At 40.8% G+C, this 20,911-nt stretch overlaps 1 protein-coding gene across 1 annotated transcript in view; it reads right to left on the reverse strand.

Moving 5' to 3' along the window:
• Positions 1–18,910, reverse strand: part of SMPD3 (sphingomyelin phosphodiesterase 3) — a 105,108-nt gene extending 86,198 nt beyond the window's left edge. Inside the window, exon 1 of the mRNA XM_064723015.1 lies at positions 18,662–18,910. The gene's annotated coding sequence lies outside the window, so the exon portion shown is untranslated. The remainder of the gene's footprint in view (positions 1–18,661) is intronic.
• Positions 18,911–20,911: the final 2,001 nt, after the last annotated feature.

Raw genomic sequence — 20,911 nt, forward strand, 5'->3', positions numbered from 1 at the left:
TGCAGGCTCTCCCACCTTGCTGCCAGTGTGAGTCACCAGCCACAGCCAGCTCAGCAATTCTGCACTGCACTCCCCTGCTCACTTATGCACCAGCAGCCAGCCATGCTCACCAGTAACTGCAGCCATCTGGTTCCCTGCTCCAGGCCCCCACTGAAAACATTTCTGACATCAGCACTGTCTCCATAGCACCTAGAAAACTTCAGTGATTTTTTCCAGAAAGAAAACCAGAGCAGAAAGCTGGACAAATTTAAATGCAAGATGACATTTCATAATTTAATAATATTCTAAATGGCAAGAAGTAACTAAACTATGTGCAAGACCATTTTTCATATGTTCACAGAACTTTTGACTTGGCCACTGTGAACCTTTACCAGAAAGGATTGGTTTGCACTTTTTCCTGTCTGCTGTATGTGTTTTTATGGTATTTTGTGCACTTGTCACTGGCACCTCATGCAGCCCTGCACAGTTAACTAAACCAAGGCATTGATGCAGCTAAAAACTGTGTAGCAGCACTGATTTTCATCATCTTTAAACTGAGCATGGGTCTGCATCCCCAAAGTACTACACAGCACCACAGCACACCACACTGCAGCTGACTATTTTGGTATCTTTATGTGATTACTTGTAGATAAATTGGTAAAAGGAAAAAAAGAGAAGCTGAATCACTATTACTTGCTGCTCTGCCAGTTGACAGCTTTACTATTTATATTTCAGTGGATCACTTCCTGTCAGGAGACCTCAACTTTCAGATACATCCTGTGAAAAGAATGTGCAGCTTTTGCTTCTGCTTTTATCAGTTTTCTTAGATTTCACTTTTTGCTGTACCAGAAGCTGTTTCCCTGCTGCTCAGGTTTATTCCATTTTCTCTGGCCACAAGTCCTTTGTGGGTCTGTTCTTCCTTGAGAATGAAAATACACATCCCTGTGAAGCAGCATTAAACCATTCAATACAATGTAACTTACACGGACTCTGCCTGCTATCGACATTCACTATCCTGCTGCTTCCTCTCGAGCCTTCAGTTCACTGCAGCACATTCAGAACACTCTCAATAAAGCCATCCTACAGCAGGTGCAGTTTCTCTAAAAATGTATCCTGTAGGATCTCATAACAGTTACTGTCACAAAATTCCACTCACACAAGAGAAAGGACATTTTGGAAAGAGAGACAAAGTTACTTTTTAATATCTTAAATGATAGAATACAATAAATTTATTACATTACAATGATACTAAATATCTGTGTTTTCTAGAATACACTTGACACTAACTATTTTTTCTCAAAACTGAAAGAACACTAAGCTCTAAAGCAGAAAGCTTCAGTCCATATTGGATTATTTTAAACTGTAGCTTAGACATTACTCTCACAAGTTAAATAAATATAAATATACCAAACTGCTTGACCTTGGTTCTGTACAAGTAACAATAACTTTATGCAGTACATAAAACTATAGAAATTGTAGATATCTGCACCCCAGACACATCCCAGCAACACACAGCAATGCTCAGCACAAGCCCTTCTTGGGGACTCCTTCAAAGCAGTCACTTTTGACAAACAGCCTTTTGGCAGGTATCAGTGTAGCAGATATTTTTTCCCCTTTTGCCTCATGCAAAATTCTCACTACACCATCCTGGGTGTGTGCCCTTCATTACTAGGTCACTTCTCACCTTCATGCCTGTAATTGGAGAGTAATGATGCCATAATGGGCTCACAAAGTCAGTGAGGAGCAAGCTGAATCAAATTCAGTGTACTAACCTCACCAAATGAAATTTTCATTTGCAGAAGAACATTCAAAGGATACAGATGTAAAACAGACCTAAGTTACCCACTCACTCCAAAAAGTGTGACAAAAGGATGCTCAGTCTTATCTAATAGTCTTTGTCCAAAATGAGGCTTGTGACTGTTGTGTGACTTCTTTAGCCTTGAGATTTTTTCAACACAGACTAAACACACTAAATAATTAATGAAAAAAAAAATTAAAACATCCCCTTTCCCAAGCTGTTTATTTACCACTGTGACATGCCATAAAGGACCAAGAGAAAGCACAGTCACCAAGTTGTGCCTGGGAAAATAGCTTTGGTAACTGCAGTCTAGGACAGGCTCTGCTTTGCCGTTTCAGAGTACAAGTTCTACTTCTAAAAAATATACCAACCACGAGATGAAATATTAGCAACTGCTCTGTGGAATTGAAATCAGTAAATATAGAATCTGTATGGCACACTGACTTCAGGAGACCCATTACAGGTGTTTATTAGTGTGTACATTTGCAACAGTACAAGGACAGCAAACTCCAGAACTTCGTGGCCATGGCTAACAAGGAACACAAGAACATTTCCCAAAGCCAAGGGTCAAAACCTTTAACAAAAAACTTACTTGCAATTCACATCAACAGAGCAGAATAATGGCACAACAGGACAGTTAAGTAACAAGTAAAATACAACCTCCATTCAACCATTCAGGCAAAATGGAAGCAAAATGGTATTTCACCTGGAGCTCACAGAGCAGTGACTGTTTATGGGCAGCTCCTTCATGCAAGTTTTTTCCATCTCTATAATCACCATCTTATTCTAATTTATGAATGTTTTTAAAGCCTAGAATTCACTCCAGCTAGCACTGGCAAGCTAGAAATAGCATGATGCCTTAATCTCCAGTTTTTTGAAAGGTCTGGAAAGCAGCTATCTCAAGAACAACTCATCTCTTTTCCCTTATCACCTCTGTGTGAATGAATCTTACTGCTCTAAGAGGTATCAACATAAATGTAGTCATTTTCAATTTATTTTCATTTGTTTATCAGAGGTTCACTCAGCTGTTCTATAAATGCAACCCTAGCATGTAGACATGTATCCCATACTTCCTACATGGAAATTACAGTATTATTGTTTGCTTATCCTGGATTATTGAAGATCCTTATTTCAACCAGGCAAGCACAGTAGGAAAGTAGTACAATGTGTGCAAAAATAAAGCTCTGGTTTGGTTTGGTTTGTCTTTCCCCTCAAAAGGCCACAGAAAATTATTGGTTTGTTTCCTCAGCTGCAACAATTAATAATTCATTCTTCAGACAGTGATTAAGAGACAAAGACAAGGCCAAAACATTGTAGAAATGGACACTAAATTAATTTCAAATAAAAGGAATTATTTGAAAACAGAAATAGAAATCTTCTGCAGTAATCTGCAATAGTAAGTGACATAACTAGCTAGAAAGACCACATAAATCAATATTATCACCCTGTAACAGCTCTGCCAGTAAAAAAGATGGCCTGTGGCTCATTTAAATTTTTTTCTCCAACACAAAACATTCATTTTGTTCATACTGCTACTATTTTAACATAGGACTCAACACTGCTAAATCAAATTCAGTAGGATTCATACCATTGATTACAGTGATGGACAATCAAAAAGTTCATCCCAGGCCCCAGGTCAGAAGGCAGCACAACTCTAGAAGCAGTGCTGTTATCTCAGAACTCACAAAATTATTAACAACAGCTACAGTACATTTTAATTAAAGCATTTTCCTCTTGTGGCTTCCCAAACACATTTTTGCACTCTTATAACCAGCATTTATAGCTTCCTTTCACAGCAGCTTTTACTTTAAATAAACACATCCAGAACAGAAGTAGCAAAAGCATACTTGTACACTGTGAAATCCTAGAAAACTGTTTGGCAACACATACCAGCTTACAACCCTGCCTTACTCATACTCTGTGCTCTGGGTGGCAGTTTTGGGGTACTGAACTGAGGGGGGGGTGCTGTACAGCTTTTTTTATTCCCTTGGAAGTGTTATTACTGCCCTGACAGCACTCTAAGAATGCCACGCTTTGCTACAGAGACCAGATTTTCAACAAATCAGTTCAGTTAGGCACAAAATCAAAATGGACAAATCTTCACAAGAGCTCAGAACAGTCAGTGCTAACCTCTTTAGAAAATCTGCCCCAATTATAGATGCCAAGTACTTGAAAACCTGGCTCCAAGCTCTTAAAAATCAATTTTCATATGTTCCAAACCGACACTGCAGTCACTAAAGGGAGTCCTGACAATGTTTTTCTGTCAGGGGAGGAACAAAGTAAGAGGCAACCTAGGATATACAGAGTAAATCTACTGAATAAGTCTATTTGTAATCACAAAGTTTACTACTATATTTACTGGCACCATCCACTTTTGGGTTTAGCTTTGTTTTTATTTCTATATTAGTCTTTCTGAGCCATCACTGAGCACATCTTCCTTTTGCCAATTCCTCACTGATATCAGCCTGAGGTGTTGCTACAGAGAGTAAAAAAGAGCCAGAACAATGAGCTGGCCTGAAGGAAAATGTAGCAATCCCCCACACCTTACCTTTCCTGCAACCAAATCAGGTTCAATGTCTGTAAATTATCCCAGTTTACATACCATGGGAAAAAAAAGACAGAACCAGAATATTCATCCAACTGTAAATTTATACAGGTGTGAAAGAGAATGTAACCATTTGCTATTTACGTGGGCTAGAATGGTATCACTTAGCTTTAACACACACCCCAGAATTCACTTCCTAAAGTGTTGTGCAAAATGAGATTGAATTACATATTTTAAAGCTTTCACAACTTTGAACTGTAATATAAAATGTGAAATACCAAGGCCAAAATTCTGCCTTCAGCACAATGCTTTATCCCAAAGACACAAATAAAAGTTGTTCTGCTACTGGAGTTTATTTGAGGATATCAGAATTTAGCAGTATAGTAGTTGTTTGTGTTTCTGTGTTCAAATTTAAAACTGAAATGACAGTTTTGTCCACTTCATATAGTTGTTACACTAGCAAGTCACTTTCCATTAGTTCTCTGAAGTGCCACATAGAAAAAGAACCATCACTTTTCTGCTGTGATCAGAGCTATAAGGAGAAGCCTCCATGCATCTGTTAAGGAACTCTTGCCTTTAAAACATATGCATGAAGTGCTTGCTTTTTACTTCTGCCATCTGCCCTGATAATTTAAACATCTTATTTTCTAACAAAAACTATTTTTACTGTGGTCACAAATAAAGACTTCTCAAAGAGGCAATGTTAATTCTAGCTTATCTAAATGTAGATGATTCTTAAGAGAAAACAAAAACATATGGGATTAAATGTAAAACCCTTCTAATATCCTGGGGTATAATTACATTATTCATTAGCAAGTAACCTCAGGTGGGCATAATTTAATGTTTCCTTCCTGTCCCTTGAGCAAACACAACACAGAATAGCTAATCAATTTGATCCCAAGATCCTAAAGCCTCAATAAAAGCTGATGGAGGCTTACAGAAGAGCCACCCCAGGCTACCCTCGAGGATTAAGAGTGCTTACCCAATTTACAGGTTCACTCACTTAAGAGGGAGAGGATGGCAGATCCATGTGCTTCCTGTGCTTCCATAATTTCTCAGTAATTACAGAGCCTGCAACACTTACTTGTCATTTGGTGCAGGTTTTGGCTAACTCCCCATTTTGAGGGCTGGGCTGGTCCCTCATGAGATGCCCTGAAAATGGGCACATCTGCCCTGAGCCTCACCTCCTTCAAGAGAAACTGTAACCAGGCTTTGATTTCAGCTCGGTGCAGCCTGGGGAAGGATCTGCACACCGACAGGAAAAAAATTATCTATTAAAACAATGCTTAATAGTCTATTCTATAACAATGCTTCATATCTATTAATAACAAATTACTTACTAAAACATTTAATTACTTAACAAAACCACTGCCATCGAAACACCTTTTTGCTTCATATTGCCTAGCAGGTTTTATTTCCAAAACACTAAGGAGAAAGCCAACCAAGAACTTTCTCTTTCACTGAAGAAGTGAACCAAGAGCTTTACAAGCAGAAGTCCCGCTGCGAGGAGATGACCCACGACATCTGTCTAACCAGCCTCTCTCAGCTGCCGCTGTTCCTGTGCTCCTCCAGGCTTTTCCCTCATTCTCCCTCCTTCTGCAAGGCTACCTTGACACGCCCGAGCGGAGCAGCGGCCGGCGCGGGTTCCTGAGGGGCCATGCCCGCGCTGAGGGAGCCGCTGGCAGCGCCTCGTCCTCCCACGCGCATGTGGTGCCATGCGGATCCTGCTTTCCTGCCGCGGGCGCTCTCATTGGCTGCCCAACAGCGGGGGCAGAGATGAGGGCACTCTGATTGGCTGTTCGTGGCAGGGGTGGGGCCTCACGGTGTGAGGGCGGGGCCTCATGGTAAGGGCAGGGCCACGGTGTGAGGGCGGGGCTGCGGTGTGAGGGCAGGGGCACAGTGTGAGGGTGGGGCCTCGCGGTGTGAGGGTGGGGAGCGCGGTGTGAGGGTGGGGAGCGCGGTGTGAGGGCAGTGTGAGGGCAAGGGACGCAGTGTGAGGGACATGGTGTGAGCGCGGGAGACGCAGTGTGAGGGTGGGGCCTCACACTGAGGGCGAGGGCCACAGTGTGAAGGTGGAGCCTCACGGTGAGGGCACAGGCCACAGTGTGAAGGTGGGGTTGCTCAGGGCCCTGAGGCAGTGGTGGCTCAGGGGGTTTGGTCAGAGATTCTGCTGTTCCCGGGAGCCAGGTGCTCTGGTGAAGGGTGAAATGTGAAATGTTTGCTGGTGTTCTCCTCTAGATGAAATGTGATCTGTATGGTATACATCTCAATGTTGTATTTGTTCGCAGATAATATTGGCCTCAGAATACAGTGTCAGTGCCCTCTTGAGGAATAGCCTCGCTTCGCCTTACCTGTATCTTGCTAATGCTATGCAACAAACTTTCAACAACACAGTTCTTAAACCAGGGAAAGGTGCCTTTACTGATAATAATGAATAAGCCCTACTACCTTTATTGATGGCTGACTTGAGTTCTTCATAATTATATTGGCTTTCTGCATTAATGTGTGATCTATAATGTTTTGGAGCCGTCCCATACTGTTTATTTAATTAGTTTGCCTGGCCTCTGTATTAAAATCTTTCTGCATCTTGAAAAGTAATCCAATTTCCCAAATACCAGAAAGATAATCATATTCTGGATGAATTTTGGAATGATTTTTAATATTCTACTTGTCCATGCCATAGTCATTTTTCTACTGAAATAGTGGTAATAGATTCATCAGTGTTTAAAGAATTTCTGGAGATCTGTCCTCAGCAATGAGCTGTTTTTATTGAACTGTACAGCTTAAATACTGACTATACAGTGCACAATTAATGAAAACAATGTGTACTTCAGTGCATGTCTGTGTGGTAATGCTAAACACAGAAACACCATCACAGAACTCAAAAGAAGGATGCACTTTTCCTCTTGTTTTCAATGACTGGCAGCAGTAACGGGCTGGAAAAGTAAAAAGGAAAAGTAATAGGAAAGGGCAACTTGGTAACTGGAAGCTAATGTAGAAATATTTTTTAATAAGCTGCTCATTTGGGATCCTCTTCTAAACCTCCTTTTTTGTAAGAACTATCTCTCCTCATGTTGGTATCAAAATTCAAGATCAGTTTTCATGAGATCTCACAACACCTCCTTGTTCATGCAAAGCTGTTCAGTTCTCAAACCTGTTCTTCCTACAACCCCTAAACTCTGTGCATTGAATTCACTCAATTTTCAACAATATGTTAAGGCCAGATTGTTCAAGGGTTCTTTTTATCATTATAAAGACAAGTGGATTGTACTAAAAAATATTTGAAATTATGTGGAGACCTGACTGCAAATATTTAGTGGGTTTCAAGATGCAGGTGTTGGAGTTGACTGTTATGAATGTCTGGACTGTTACTGATAGTAAATCTGTAGCTGTGAGAAATGCAAGCTTTGTGGAAACTATTTTATTCCTAGTAGACAGATTTAAACTGGGGAGGAAGGGTGAGGTGGTGTCATAAACCTTTGCTTCTGACACTGTTTTTCATGTTGAATACAAGAGGCAGAATTTGCAAATGAATGCTAGGTGATATGCTTATCTTTTAAGTTCTTATGCCTATTGAGCATTTCCTCACTTGTAAAATCTCCTTTAAGTCACTTGTGTAGTTTCACATCTCACCTATTTGCTGCTGGTTTTTCAGGTAATGACCTTTTAATTCTTCCTTTGTCTATTTGCTCCTGTGCTGATGCAGAACTGTCAGCTTGGGGCCCTGTACACTGCCTGCAGTTCAGCACATCATGGACATTTTTATAGAAACTGTTGAAATTGTGAGATTCTGCTCACTTCACTTACGTGCTTGGCAGCAGTCCCTTCATGGGTATAGCTGTTGTTTTTCCTCCCTACTGAATGTTCCAGCTCTTGCAGTGTCAGTTCCTTCACCAGCCATCTGTCTTGCTGGCTCACTCACTATCTTAACAGCTCTCCTTCCCAGACTAGATGTAAGTCCTAGTGAGTATGCCATCAGCTGTTAATTTTTTATTCAGAAGCTTTCAAAACAATTGTTGCTGCACATGAATATCCTACATTTCAATCCTGTCGATCCTATCCTTGCCTCCTAATGGCTGCTTTCTTCTGCATCCTCCTTTTTACAGGTTCCTTTGCAAGTTGTTTGTCTATCACTTCACTTTTTTTCCTGAAAATTTTAGAGTAATTTTGTTCAATTTGACAGCTTGTCCCTGAATTCTGTCTGGGGGATTGCATGTCTGAGTGCAAGGAAGGCCTAATCCAGTTCTGTTTGTTGTGGAACAGTAACTCCACCATCACTGCAAGAAGGATCTAAGCAGTTTCAGACATTACACAAGTCAGGTAATAGCTCCTGAAAAGTGTAAGATTGTTACCTTTTGTCAATAAGTTAGATAATAACTTCTCTGTGCTGGTATCAATGTTACAGATAGGATAGATTGTCTTGTAGCTCAGGGGCTGGCATATTGCTAAACAATCTAGCAATCTTTTTGATGAAAAGTTCTATTTGCTTGTAAGCCAGTCAGGTCTGGATGCAAAATTACTTTATGAAGCCCTGAGAGTATAGTATTCCTTATTATAGTAGCAGTTTGGTTTATTTTTGTACACTATACTTGCTTTATAATCTTCCAATAGCTAAGATTCAGCTAGTGTTGAGAGCTTTATAAACAACTGCTTGGGTTTAGTGCAATTTTCAGTTGTAGAAATGAACCACACAGATAATAATTTCAATAGAGACACAGCAGCTTTTCTTCTTTTTAATGTATATTGATAATCCTTTCTCAGACCTTCTGCTCCTTTCCTGGACAAACTCAAATATTGTTTATTGCTAGTGCCAATTAGTCAGCCAAGCATCTGCAGCTGGCAGCTGTCCACAATGAGGAAGCCCCAGAAGATTCAAACTCCCAGCTGATTTGCATGTTAGATGTCATTGTTTGTAATCTTCTGGAGTTCTTCCACATTTAATGTTTCTTAATGCTAAAGAAATCTGAGTGTGCTTACAGTAATAACTAATAATTAGTGAGATGGATTTTATTTCCCCTCTGTATTTATGACCTCCAGGATAAATTTAGACCTGTCATTTAATGCCTCTCATGAGGGGCTGACCATCTGAGAAAGGTTTGCTTCCAAACTAAACATTGCCACTGAAACAGGTCTTCTCATGCTGGTACAAGTGTGTTCATAACACATTCATCCCTTCTGGGCTAGAAAGTTAAATCTGTATTATTATATTGGTAACAGAATTTATGCCAGTGTAATGAGTAATTCCAGTGGTACAGAAAAGTTTTACCAAGTTACACAGTGTTTTTCTGCCATTGCTCAGGCCTTTTTTTCCTTTGTGCACAGAAAGTGAAAACATTCAAGACAGCAGCATAGACAACAGTGAGAGTAAATTAATTTCTTTTCTGGCTTTTTCCCAGGCAAATCAACTCCCTAACTCCAGAGTGTGACTTCCAGAAGGAAGATGACAGCAGAGATTGTCTCCAAAACCCTATTAAGTGAGGCACTCAGGTGTGATCATGGCAAGTCATATGATTAAATATAATCAGCAGAAGCAAAGAAATTTGCAACTGTCCAGAAATCTTCAACACTGAACTGGTTACTAATATATTTTTCTCTCATTAGGTGAAGCTACAGATGTCTTATGCTAAGAAGAGCAAGCATCCAAATCCAAGGAAGCTGCAGAGGAAACTGATGAGCTACAACTTATCTTCCCTTCCTGTTAGCAGGATATGCTCTGTGGTCTGGGTTCAAGCCCAGCATTACCCCATGAACATTAAGGAATGTCGTTGTTGTTAGGTGAACACACTGCCTGTGATAATTTACTCTGCTGGAAATAACTTGTAAACTGGTTTGAGAAGAATAAAACTATTCACCAGAATGTGATTGGAAGGGTATTTTAAGAGCAAACAAAATCTACTTACATGCTAGGCTAGAAGGAGCTAGCTACTACTTAGCACACTATTAACTAAAAGGAATCTCAATTAATTCCCTCTTAAAAAAAAAAAAAAAAAAAAGTTAGGCCTCACAAGACTTCAAGATTTCATGCTTTAAATAATCTCAGTCACCAAAGAGAATTCCTAACACACCAGCTGGAATTCCCACCAATATAGTTAAGGAAGTCTGAAGTGAATAAAAACCTCAATTTTTATATTAGATTAATAAAATCTTTCCATCGTGACTTTAGTTTCATCATAGGTTGTACATTGTACTATAGTTAAATAGGTTTACATTTTATCAAAACTATGTGAGCAAGTCACACCCAGTTGGCCAGAAATGCTCATTGTAACACCCTAAAGTAATAGGAGCATCATTGTGTAGAGTTTACTATTCTTTTTCATACTTTTTAAAACAGGGCATGGCATGCTGTTCCATTCACCTATAATGTGTTCAGTAAAAAGCCAAATTAAGTGACTTTACATATTCTGTAAAAACAGCTGTGGCACAGATCTGAAGGCTCTAGAGGTAAGTTCTGAATGGAGAAATCTGGAGCTGGGCCTTGCAGTGTTGTCAGAAGCTCTTCAGAGGCAGATTATGAAATTAGAGCTGTAATCTCTGCCTGACATAGAGTTAATATGAAGCCATTCCAGGACTGAAGCTGTTTACTGGTTCTTCCATCTGTCAGGATTTTCCTACCTTCTATGGGAAGGAAATACATTCATGTGAAACTGAGATTGCATGGAGGAAAACTTTCTTTGTGGTGTGTTAGGGAGCCCTTTTGAGGAATTGTAGGTAGCTGCTGGCACACCACCAGGTGAAGGAGTGAATGAGCATAATGGATGTATTTATTTACAGTAACTAAACAAAACACAATTTCCTTTTCCTCCTCTTGGGTGTGACATTTGAAACTTGTTTGTGCAAGAAAAAACAGTGTGAGAAGTAATAGTTAAAAGCATTAAGTCATGAGGAGAATGAGACACTGACATTGGGGATTTTTTTTCTTTTGTTCTTTCTTTTAGGACTGGGCTTAGCTGACTAAAGTTTGATGTGTAAAATCTGTAAGGTTAATGTATAAGCTACACTTGAAGGACCTTGCCATTGGGAAATAATGAAAGCAAGCATTGTATCAGCTGGCTGAGATGAACATCACATACTTGCTGTAAATTACTTGTGAAGGCTGTCTTGGAAAGTCCAAAGAGTCAAAATTAGAAAGAGCACTTACTCTGTGCTGACCTAATGGTCTGGTGGGGTAGGGTTTGTATCTATACATTGATTCTTCTGTGTTCCATGGCCTTTTCTTGTAGGACTATTGCAATTAGCTATGTGCAGCAGCAGTGTGTGTGCTATGCATCAGAGAAACTTTCAACAAATGTGTCTATGTTCAATAAAGATTTAGCTGTGCCTGTACTTTTTCACCTTATGTCCACAGGCTACATTATGTTTGGCTTTGGAAGACATAAAGAAGAGGATATTGGGCTACAGCTGAGGTTCTAAGAAATTATCAGGAAACTGCTTTTTAAAAAGTTGCAAATACCTTCTTCTGTCACTCATGTTATCTGAAAGCTAATAATTTAATATGAAAGGTGAAATGGCAAATTCACAGTGAATAAAAATCCTTTTATAGCCAAGATATTCCCATTTGTTTACAGCAACATACACTGGAATTAGGTTTGCCAGGCTGTGGTAGCCAACTTCCTGTGCTTCATTTCCATTGTACATTGTCCTTTCAAAGGAATGTTTATCATATAGCTGATACCCTGGCAGTAAACAGAGTCATTTACATAATTGCACCTTATCAGGACTAGATTCTTTCAGTAATTTTTCCAGCTTTGCTGTGGGAGTAAGGAAAGTTTCCCCAGGACTAGAACCAATGAAGGGCTGGTTTTACACTATAGAGTCATCTTTACTTGCTCTGTCTTGCCATGCTTGCAGAGTAACAACAGCTTAAAGATTTATCATGAAAAAGGGGTGGAATGTGCATCCCCTGGGACTAGCAGGGATCCCCATCTCCAGCCTGTGCCAGCAGTGTCTGTACCCACCTGCACAGGAATTCATATTGTCAGGGTCTCTTCTTCCCTCTCTTCCTCTCTCAAAGAGGCACTAAGGAATTCCAAGAGAGGTTTTATCCTTCTTTTCTCTCCCTCATGGCAACAAGAGAACACCAACTGCTCTCTATCCTCTGACTAGATCTACTAACACATACTAATTCACAGAGAAATAATAAACTTAACAAGATTCTTATCTTTCTTCATTTTTCACTGCCAGTTCCTTAGCTTGGATAAGAGACTCCTGTCCATGCAGGGTTTTCTAGACCCTCCCTGTCTTTTCTTTCTGCAGGTAGGGTCATGCATGGAGTTCAGCTTCGAGCTCAGTGATGGGCTCCTAGAGGAAAAGCTATAAATTTCTGATCTCTGATCTGTATGGCAGTGCTGATTCCACAGAATTAACTGTGATGAAGGAGTCAGGAACTGAGTATTTTTTCTTCTACTCTGTGATATTTGAAGTGTTTCAGGGCACACTTATAATTCTGATGTATTTTCACTTGTCATTTCTCACTGAGACAGAATTTCTCATTGTTTTCAATGACAGGCAGTTCTGCTTAGCCATATGGGAAGGATGGAGTAGCCAGTACAGAAAACTACAGCCCCTCAACAGATAGCTGCTTACATTCCTTAGATATTATCTCCTCCCAGAAAGGGTTAAACTCTGCTTTTTCTACAGACAGTAATTTCTTAGTAAAGTAGAAAACAAAGTTTCACAGCTTGCTGATCATGAATTTTCCTGCTAGTCTCTTTGCAATGCAGTTACCCAAAAGAAATCGATGGAATTTTACCCCTTTTTCCAACATGACTGTACCAATGCTTGGAGTGAGTGAAAGGAATAAAATGACCACTTAACTCTTCTTTTGGCAGAGAAAATATTGAAGCAAGACATCCTGCTTGAAAGTGAAAAGCTTCCACTGTGCTTGAAGCACAGTATAGGTGGGAAAGAGCTAAAAAAATCACCAAAACCCTGTTCTTAAAGCAAAACTGTTAATCAATGTTAACTCATTTAGAAATAGTCAAGAGGGACAGATGGAATCCAGTTATTATCTCTCTTTTACTTGAGTCAGTTTTAAAATATATTGAAGCTTGTGTACTTTTGAGTGGCAGATATTGCTTGTCACTTTAAAGGGTATTTTTGCTATTGTTAATACTGAAATAGATTGAGGAACAGCAGTTAACAGAAGTCTTAAGTACCTCAGAGAAAATACTTCTCTTGCATTTATTATCTCAGCTTTCAGATTTAAGCAGCTATATGTGGTTAAACTTTGCAATTATGTAACAGTAATAGAATGCTGTTCAAGTTGATGCCTTTTAGAAGACAAGGGAGTGGGGGTGGGGGTGTGATTGTACAGTAAACCCACGTTAAACGTTTTTCCTTAACTCTGCTCCTTGAGACAGAAATCAGCTACCCAGAACAGAGCCCAGAACGTGCTCTCTGCAGTTTGCTCTGAACTCACAGTGCATCTTGTGGGCTTTTTCCCCATAAGACAGTGATATATGTCTAAGCATGGATGTAATTCATTTTAAAATCAGAATTTCTCAGCCTATGTTGTTTAATTGTTACCTGTTCCCTGGTAACATAGTTCTAGAGTAAACAGCCTCTTATTATTTGAAGAATATGCATTTTTAATTATCTCAAAACTGAACTGAATTGTTAAATCTTGTTTTTATTCTGTAGTTGAGCTGTGTCATAGGTCACACACTACTTTCCAAAGTGCAAGTTTCAACAGATGCTGTGTGAATCATGTTAACAAAGGGCACCTTTAAAATTAATTTCCCATACTTTTAGGATGCCAGTTTTTCTGCTTTGTGTTAGTGATGCTGAAGTTTTAATGCACTTCCAAAGCAAAAATAGCAAACCATGTCACCAGAGCAACTCTCTACTGCAAATGTAGCAAGAATAATCCTTTTATGCTGGCACAAAGATAAGTGGACAGGCAGAGGTTAAACTTCTTGTGAGTGGAATATTGGTTGTATATAGATTATTCTTTTATAATTTCTGAGACATCTTGGTTGCAAATTTAAAGAAGACTGTATAACATCTTAAATGGAAACTAATGGAAATTCTGTTTATTTCAGAAATTTTCAATAATTTGGTCCTGTATGTCTCATGTGGAATACCTCAAATGTCTGTATTTGCAAATTTTGTCAAGTCGTATTTTTGAGGACAAGTAGCAAGAGATCTAAAAAAACCCAAGTGTAATTTTTTGATAGCAGACACAGCCTCAGACACATCTCAAAAAAAGCAAAACAAGAAATCTGAAAAATAACAGAACAAATTGTTTTGTGCACTTCTTGCAAACAGGTGCTTGTCCAGGCCTATCAGCTCTGCTCTGTAAAACAGCAGGTGAGTGAAGAATGCAAACTATCAAGTGTTAGGCCAGAGAGAATAATCATCCTTGGCAGAGAAGCAGGCATTCTGCCCAGGCACTTACTCCCACTGAGGAGACTGGGGTCAGCTCATACTGAGCTGTTCTTTAAATATGCTTGTTAAACCTCAAACTTGCAGCACAAGATTCAAGACAGAGATGTCTCAGTCTCCCTCACATTCAGTGAAATTTTCTATAATCATGAAATTGCTTGCTCCTGCTTTAACTCAAGAGGGTGTTTGCTGGTCACCTCTTTAAGGTGGGACAGCATTCTGTCTCCTTTAGAGTAAAAGCTGAGTGCTGACAGCAGAGCCCTCAAAGGGCAGTATGTGCACGACCAAGTCAGGAATCCCCAACATCTGGTGACTTCCCAGTGGATAAGTACAACTGTGTGTGCAGGGCTTGCCCTCTGTCCCATAGTTTTCCTCTTCTTGCCCCCAACCCAACCCAAGAATCAAAGCTGAGTAGAACTTACACAAGGAGGAAAATCTTGTATTCACTGTGATCTACATAAATACTGTCTCCAAACTGCCCATCTCTCAGAACTACTTGTTCAAGACAAAATAAAATGGAAGTGGATATTTCTGCAAATCTTGTCAGCATTATGCTGTCACCTCAAATTATGGATTGTCCCTTTTACAACAATGTCACAATTCAATCATAGTCTAACATTTTCCCAGATTTTAGAGTGGCTTTGACCTATGAGACATGAAAGTACATGATTATAGCAATATGCCTAGAGTGCAGCTACAATTTTCTTCTGTTAGGGAGTGCTGTGGAGAACTTAAAACAAATGCTTAAACATTACAGTGAAATACTTAGAAGCTATACCTTAAAAAGTCATTGAAAACATTACTTAATACTTGAAGCAAGTCACTGGGATTGTTTCTTTTTAGTTAGCAGGCCCTTTCCTCTAAAATGAAGCAGTACATAATTGCTTATTGCAGTGTGCATTTAAATGCCTTTTTTAAAGAGTAAACTTGGGAGTATCATATAACAATTTACAGGCATTTATGGGGATAAGTAAAATCTAGTTATGTTTAATGCCAAGAATTGCTAGAATTCAAGTAGAAAATTGGCACTACACAATACATGAAATTACTTTTTCTGTTTTTAGAATTGTAGAAAATACATAAGCCATCTCAGCCATACCTAGGGGACAATATTAAAAAGATGGTTTGGTAATACAGAGTACTTTAATTCCCCATACCATATGAAGGCATCTGTCCTGTCATTCTTCCTCATACAGACAGCAGTTAAAAAGTCTCTGCTTTTCTAGAGCACATGTTGATTATTAACTATAGCATTTTTGTACAGATTGTCCTTATTAAAAATTTTTTAATCCTTAAAAAGCCCCTACCCTTAATGTGTTGCTGTATAGTGTGATCACAACAGTGGCTCTGACATTAAAATATATCCAGGTCGGGTTTCTGGGCAAGACTTTTTGAAAAATAGACTTTTACTGAACTGTAATGGAAACATTTCCATGACTTCAGCAGTCTCCTTTGGAAGTTAAAATAAACATTTCCACAAAGAAATTGCAACTTGAGATTTAATTTACTGTGCTGAAGGCATGATAACTGGACACAGAAAGTTGCAGTGAATGCTACATCAGTAAAATATTGATTGTTCATTGCTCAAGCTGACATACAAGTAATTAGCAGAAATATTCTATTTGCAATAGCCTTTAGCATAAACAATGTTGGGAAACACAAGAGTCCTTTTTAATATATTTTGGGAAGCCCAGATTGTTGGCTCTATTGAAAGCATGCTGCAGTGGCTTCATTAGGACAAAGCAGCTTTGTCTTTGTCCTAACTGACCAGGTAGAAATAAGAATGTGGCAGCAAGCACAGAGTCTGGGTTTATGAATTATGGCATTGTAGGGGTGTGGTCAGATCATGCTGCTTAGCTTTTCTCATATTTTAGTGGCTTCTTGAGGGCTCTTGCAGGCAGCAGCAACTGCAAACATAGAGCTGAAACATCTACAACATCTTTCTGTTATAAAGCCTCCTAATCCTACCCCAAAATGAGAACCTATGTTAAGGTTTAACAGTGTCCTTTTAAATGAGAAGCAAACTGCTACAGTGAGACATTCAGCCTGGGTTAGGCAGAGTATGCTGTGGTTACCATCACTAAACAGAGCTGGATCTGTTAAGATCAAAATGGTTGACTTGTCACTCTATAGTAATTGTTCCCTGTGGAAAAAATTCAATAGCATCGCTTAAATCACACATAGTGGTCACGTGCTCCGAGGCTTCGATGGTTCTTAGACTGAAAGGCAGAGGTGGGGAGGAGCTGTGTCAGGAAATCTAATTCTGCTGGTGTGAGGGGAAGCTTGCCTTGCACACAGTCATGTGCACAAATTGATTTTTAATTTTACAGCAAAGCACTATTTTAATTATTAACTCAATTGATCCCTAAAAGGCTACTGTTAAAAGCCAGATGTTATGCCCCTGCATTTCCAAGGTGCATATTGGAAGGAGAGCTTTTGGATGTGAGATGACTGTCAGACTGCATTCAATCTATTCAGCTTCTTTTTATTACAGTAAAGAAGAAAATCTGTTAATCTGCAGCTTCTGTAAAACAAATTGAATGCACACTATCTTAAAAATTAATTACATACCTGAACCATAATAATTAGTACAAAAAAAAAAAAAAAAAAAGCCAAGTCAATGAAAATAATGAAAATTAGAAGGACTATGTTTCTGTCGAGACTGGAGAATCTTTAATATTATAGGAATTTATGTGAGTCTCACGATTTTGCCTTTTAACACTTACCTTACTGCTGCCTGCAATTTTTTTTCTGGCTCTTTTCTTCTGACAATGATACAGTAACATAGGGAGAGGAGATACTTAATACACAAAGAAATTCTAGATACAGGGCAGAAGTAAGTTAAGACAAAATGCTAAGAGTATCCTAATTAGACTGCATTTGATTTTCTAAAGGAAGCACTTAGTTTGGTTCTTCAGTTTCTTTTGAAAATCAGCACAGAAACTGTAAAAGTTCCTGCTCTGACTCCATGCAGTCTCCTGGGTTAAACTTTTCTCACCATGTACACCTGAGAAAAGTGCTGAGTTTCTGTTTTGCCAGGCTTCCCCTTCCCCTGCCACTCTCAGAAGGGTAAGTTAACCTCTCTTAGCCACAACACAAAAAGGGTGCAGCTGCATCCTACTCAATTTAGGGTGAAACAGTCTTTTGATAGCTCAGGAATACTCACTGATCCTGTGACAGAAGGTGCTACACATACAAGCACTGAAGAACACTTGCTGCTTGATTATGCATGGTTAATACGCTTGCTCAATTCCCTATTCATCAGCCAGCACGAAGAGGAAGCCTGAAGCATCAGGCATAACAGCACAATGCTTGGCTCTAAATGACTTCATGTAGGATGCAACTTGTCATTTGGCCTTAAATACAGTGGATTTTTTTCCTCTCTTCTTCTGACACCTTGTCACAGAAACACTGTGCCTGCCACTCTGACCTTCTGCTGCTTGTCCTAGCTCTTCAGTGGGGCTGGTAATCCACACGAAAAGAAGTAAGAATTCATTGCAGTGCAAAATCTATACAAGCATTACAGTTAAGGAGGGTACTCAAGGAAACCATTTTGCAGGCTTGACTATAGCACTATCTTACCTGTATGACAAACACATCTTTTCCCCTGCTGAAGCATGAGAATGGCAATGTGATTCCATGATTCCATTACTATGCTTAGGGGTATTTTCCCCCTACATCTAAGTACAGATATTTGCAGTTAACCAGCCATCCCGCTCTTCCCTTCCCCACTCCCCGGAAACTAAAATAGCGAAACTACTCAAAAAGCATCTGGACCGCACCGCTTTGTTCCCCGCGGTCCGCCTCGCGGAGCTCTCTCCCTGCACACAACTCGCGCCTCCGGCAGCCTCCGGCAGCCTCCGGCTCTCGGCTCGGCAAAAGCCCCCCGAGCCGGCAGCTCCGAGCGGAGGGCGGGCGGAGATGCAATGCGGATGGGCGGGGAGGGAAATCTTTACCTGCCGCCTTCCCCCGCGGAGCCAGGGGCGCCTGGAGCTGCTGCATCCACGCCGGGGCGCGGCGGGCGGGCGGGCGCTCAGAACGCCTGGCGGAGGCGGCTGAGCGCGGGGGCCATGGCCGCGCCGGGGAGCGGCGAGAAGGGAACGCGGCCGGAGCCTCCGTAAGCCGCGGGGAGACTCAGCACCTGGGCGCTGAACAGCTCCACGGAGCGCCACGGGCGGGGCCGGCGCCGCGCTCCCGCCCCTGGGCGAGGGGGGGCCGCGCTCCGCCCGCCGCCCGCCGCGCTGCGGCCGCCCCGCCCCGCCCCGCTGCGCTCCGCGGGGCCCCGGCCCGGGCGGCGCCCGAGCGGAACGGGCGGTGGTGACCGCGCTTCCCAGCCGCCCCGCGGAGAGGAGGCGGCTTCGCTCCGGGGACAGCCGGGAGGTGTAGTCCTGGCTTGCGGAGCGCCGAGAGCGCCGGCTCGCTCGGGCGGTGCCGGGGGCCGCAGCGCCGCTGCCCGGGCGGGAGCCCCCCCGGGAGAACGCCTGGGGCCGCCGCCCCCCGAGCGGCGAGCTCCGCCCGCCCGGAGCCCGCGGGGCCGCGGCTGCCCCGCGCCGGGGTGTTGGCACTGCGGCGCTGCGCTTTGTATGGAGACTTTCCAAAATGTTTGATTCTGCCCTTTTTTGGTGGGGGCAGAAAAAACTTCTTTTTAGTACAGGAAAGCACAAAATCTGCTATCTGCAGCCTATATGAGACAAATTGAATGTATGCTATCTTAAAAATAAATTACATATCTGAACCTTGAGCAGAAGTTAAAAAAATAATAATAAAAGCTAAGCTGCTGAATATAAGAAGTACAATCTTTCTGTTCAGACTGGAGAAGCTCTAATAACATCAGAATTGCTGCAAGTCACATTAACTTGATTTTAAACTTGCTTTACTGCTCCCAGCTATTGCCTTTCTGGCTCCTCTTCTGGTTTAATATGGGGAGCATTTCCATAACGTTTGACTGTCCATTTTTGTCAGTTTTTTGGGGGGAGAAACAGAAGTGATAGTATAGTTCTTATGGTCTTTGAGAGAGTCCTGAAGCTGCACTGCCTCCCTTCCTCCCACCAAGATTCAGAAGACAGAAGATACATATTGTATGTTGTATGATACATGTGTAGCTGTTCAGAGCAGCTAAACAGTGCCTGTGTCATCAAAAGCAAAACACTGCAGAAAATGTAGCAAAAAAGCCTGTAATCCAATTGCAGGTGGTTTTTAGAAAGCTATCTCTGATAACTTTGTTTATACAGGGTTTTTCATGTAGTTATGAAGAATTTTCTGAAGCAGGATGTGTTATTAGTTAACTACAAATGAAATGGTACAGTACTTCCAAGCATTTTCTATTTACTTGGACATCAAAAGAAAAAGCATGATTTAGTGTAGTTTTAAATTAGAAGTTCATTTATTCCTCTGCTAATGACTACAATAGAAGAATCTTTCAAGTATTATTTTAAAAAAATAGTTAACAAGTAAATTTAGATATTTGGGCTCCCACCTCACCCTGAATAATGTGGTGCTGAAAGATGCTGAAGGCTTGTGTGGAGGATCCAGTATGTTTGAGCTGCATGAAGGTCCCTGCTTTTGATGCTGTGAAATCCTGTTTTCCAAGCATTGCCCTCATCTAGGAGAAGGTTTTAGCTACTGTACTGCCAGCTTGCAAGAAATATGACAGAAATCTGGGGCAGCCAAATAAACTGAGCAATATGTTTTATTTACACTGTGTTAACAAAACCTCCCTTTGGGTTGTCTTCATTCCTATGTGGTTTTTTCTAAATCAGTGATGTAGGAGTTCAGTTTACTGCTTCTTTTTATTCAATGGGTAGATATTATAATGATTTCTTGCCCACTTTTGGATGCTTTTTTGGGCAGTTCTTAAATGTAGTAGGTTTCCCAGACAGCAACAGGACCACACAGTCACACCCTACTGAGCAAGGTCTCTTGTGCAGCCATCCTGAAAGGGTGAGAAGTTGACACTGATGTTACATTTTGCACAGTGGTTCATGGATTTAAAGTACTGCCAGATTTGTTGTAATGGATGCCTGATATGATACAACATTCTATGCCACCAGCATGCTAACTTGATCACAGCATAAGTCTTTGGAATATATACAGCTGTTTGATAATTATTCTCATCTTTGCTACATGCTGACTGCTAAATTGCTTCCTGAAGTACCTTCCCCAGTGTTTCCACAAGACTCACTCAGCTCAGAATTACATATGCTGTT

The sequence above is a fragment of the Zonotrichia leucophrys genome, chromosome 11 (assembly GCF_028769735.1).
Source record: "Zonotrichia leucophrys gambelii isolate GWCS_2022_RI chromosome 11, RI_Zleu_2.0, whole genome shotgun sequence".
Classification (NCBI taxonomy): domain Eukaryota; kingdom Metazoa; phylum Chordata; class Aves; order Passeriformes; family Passerellidae; genus Zonotrichia; species Zonotrichia leucophrys.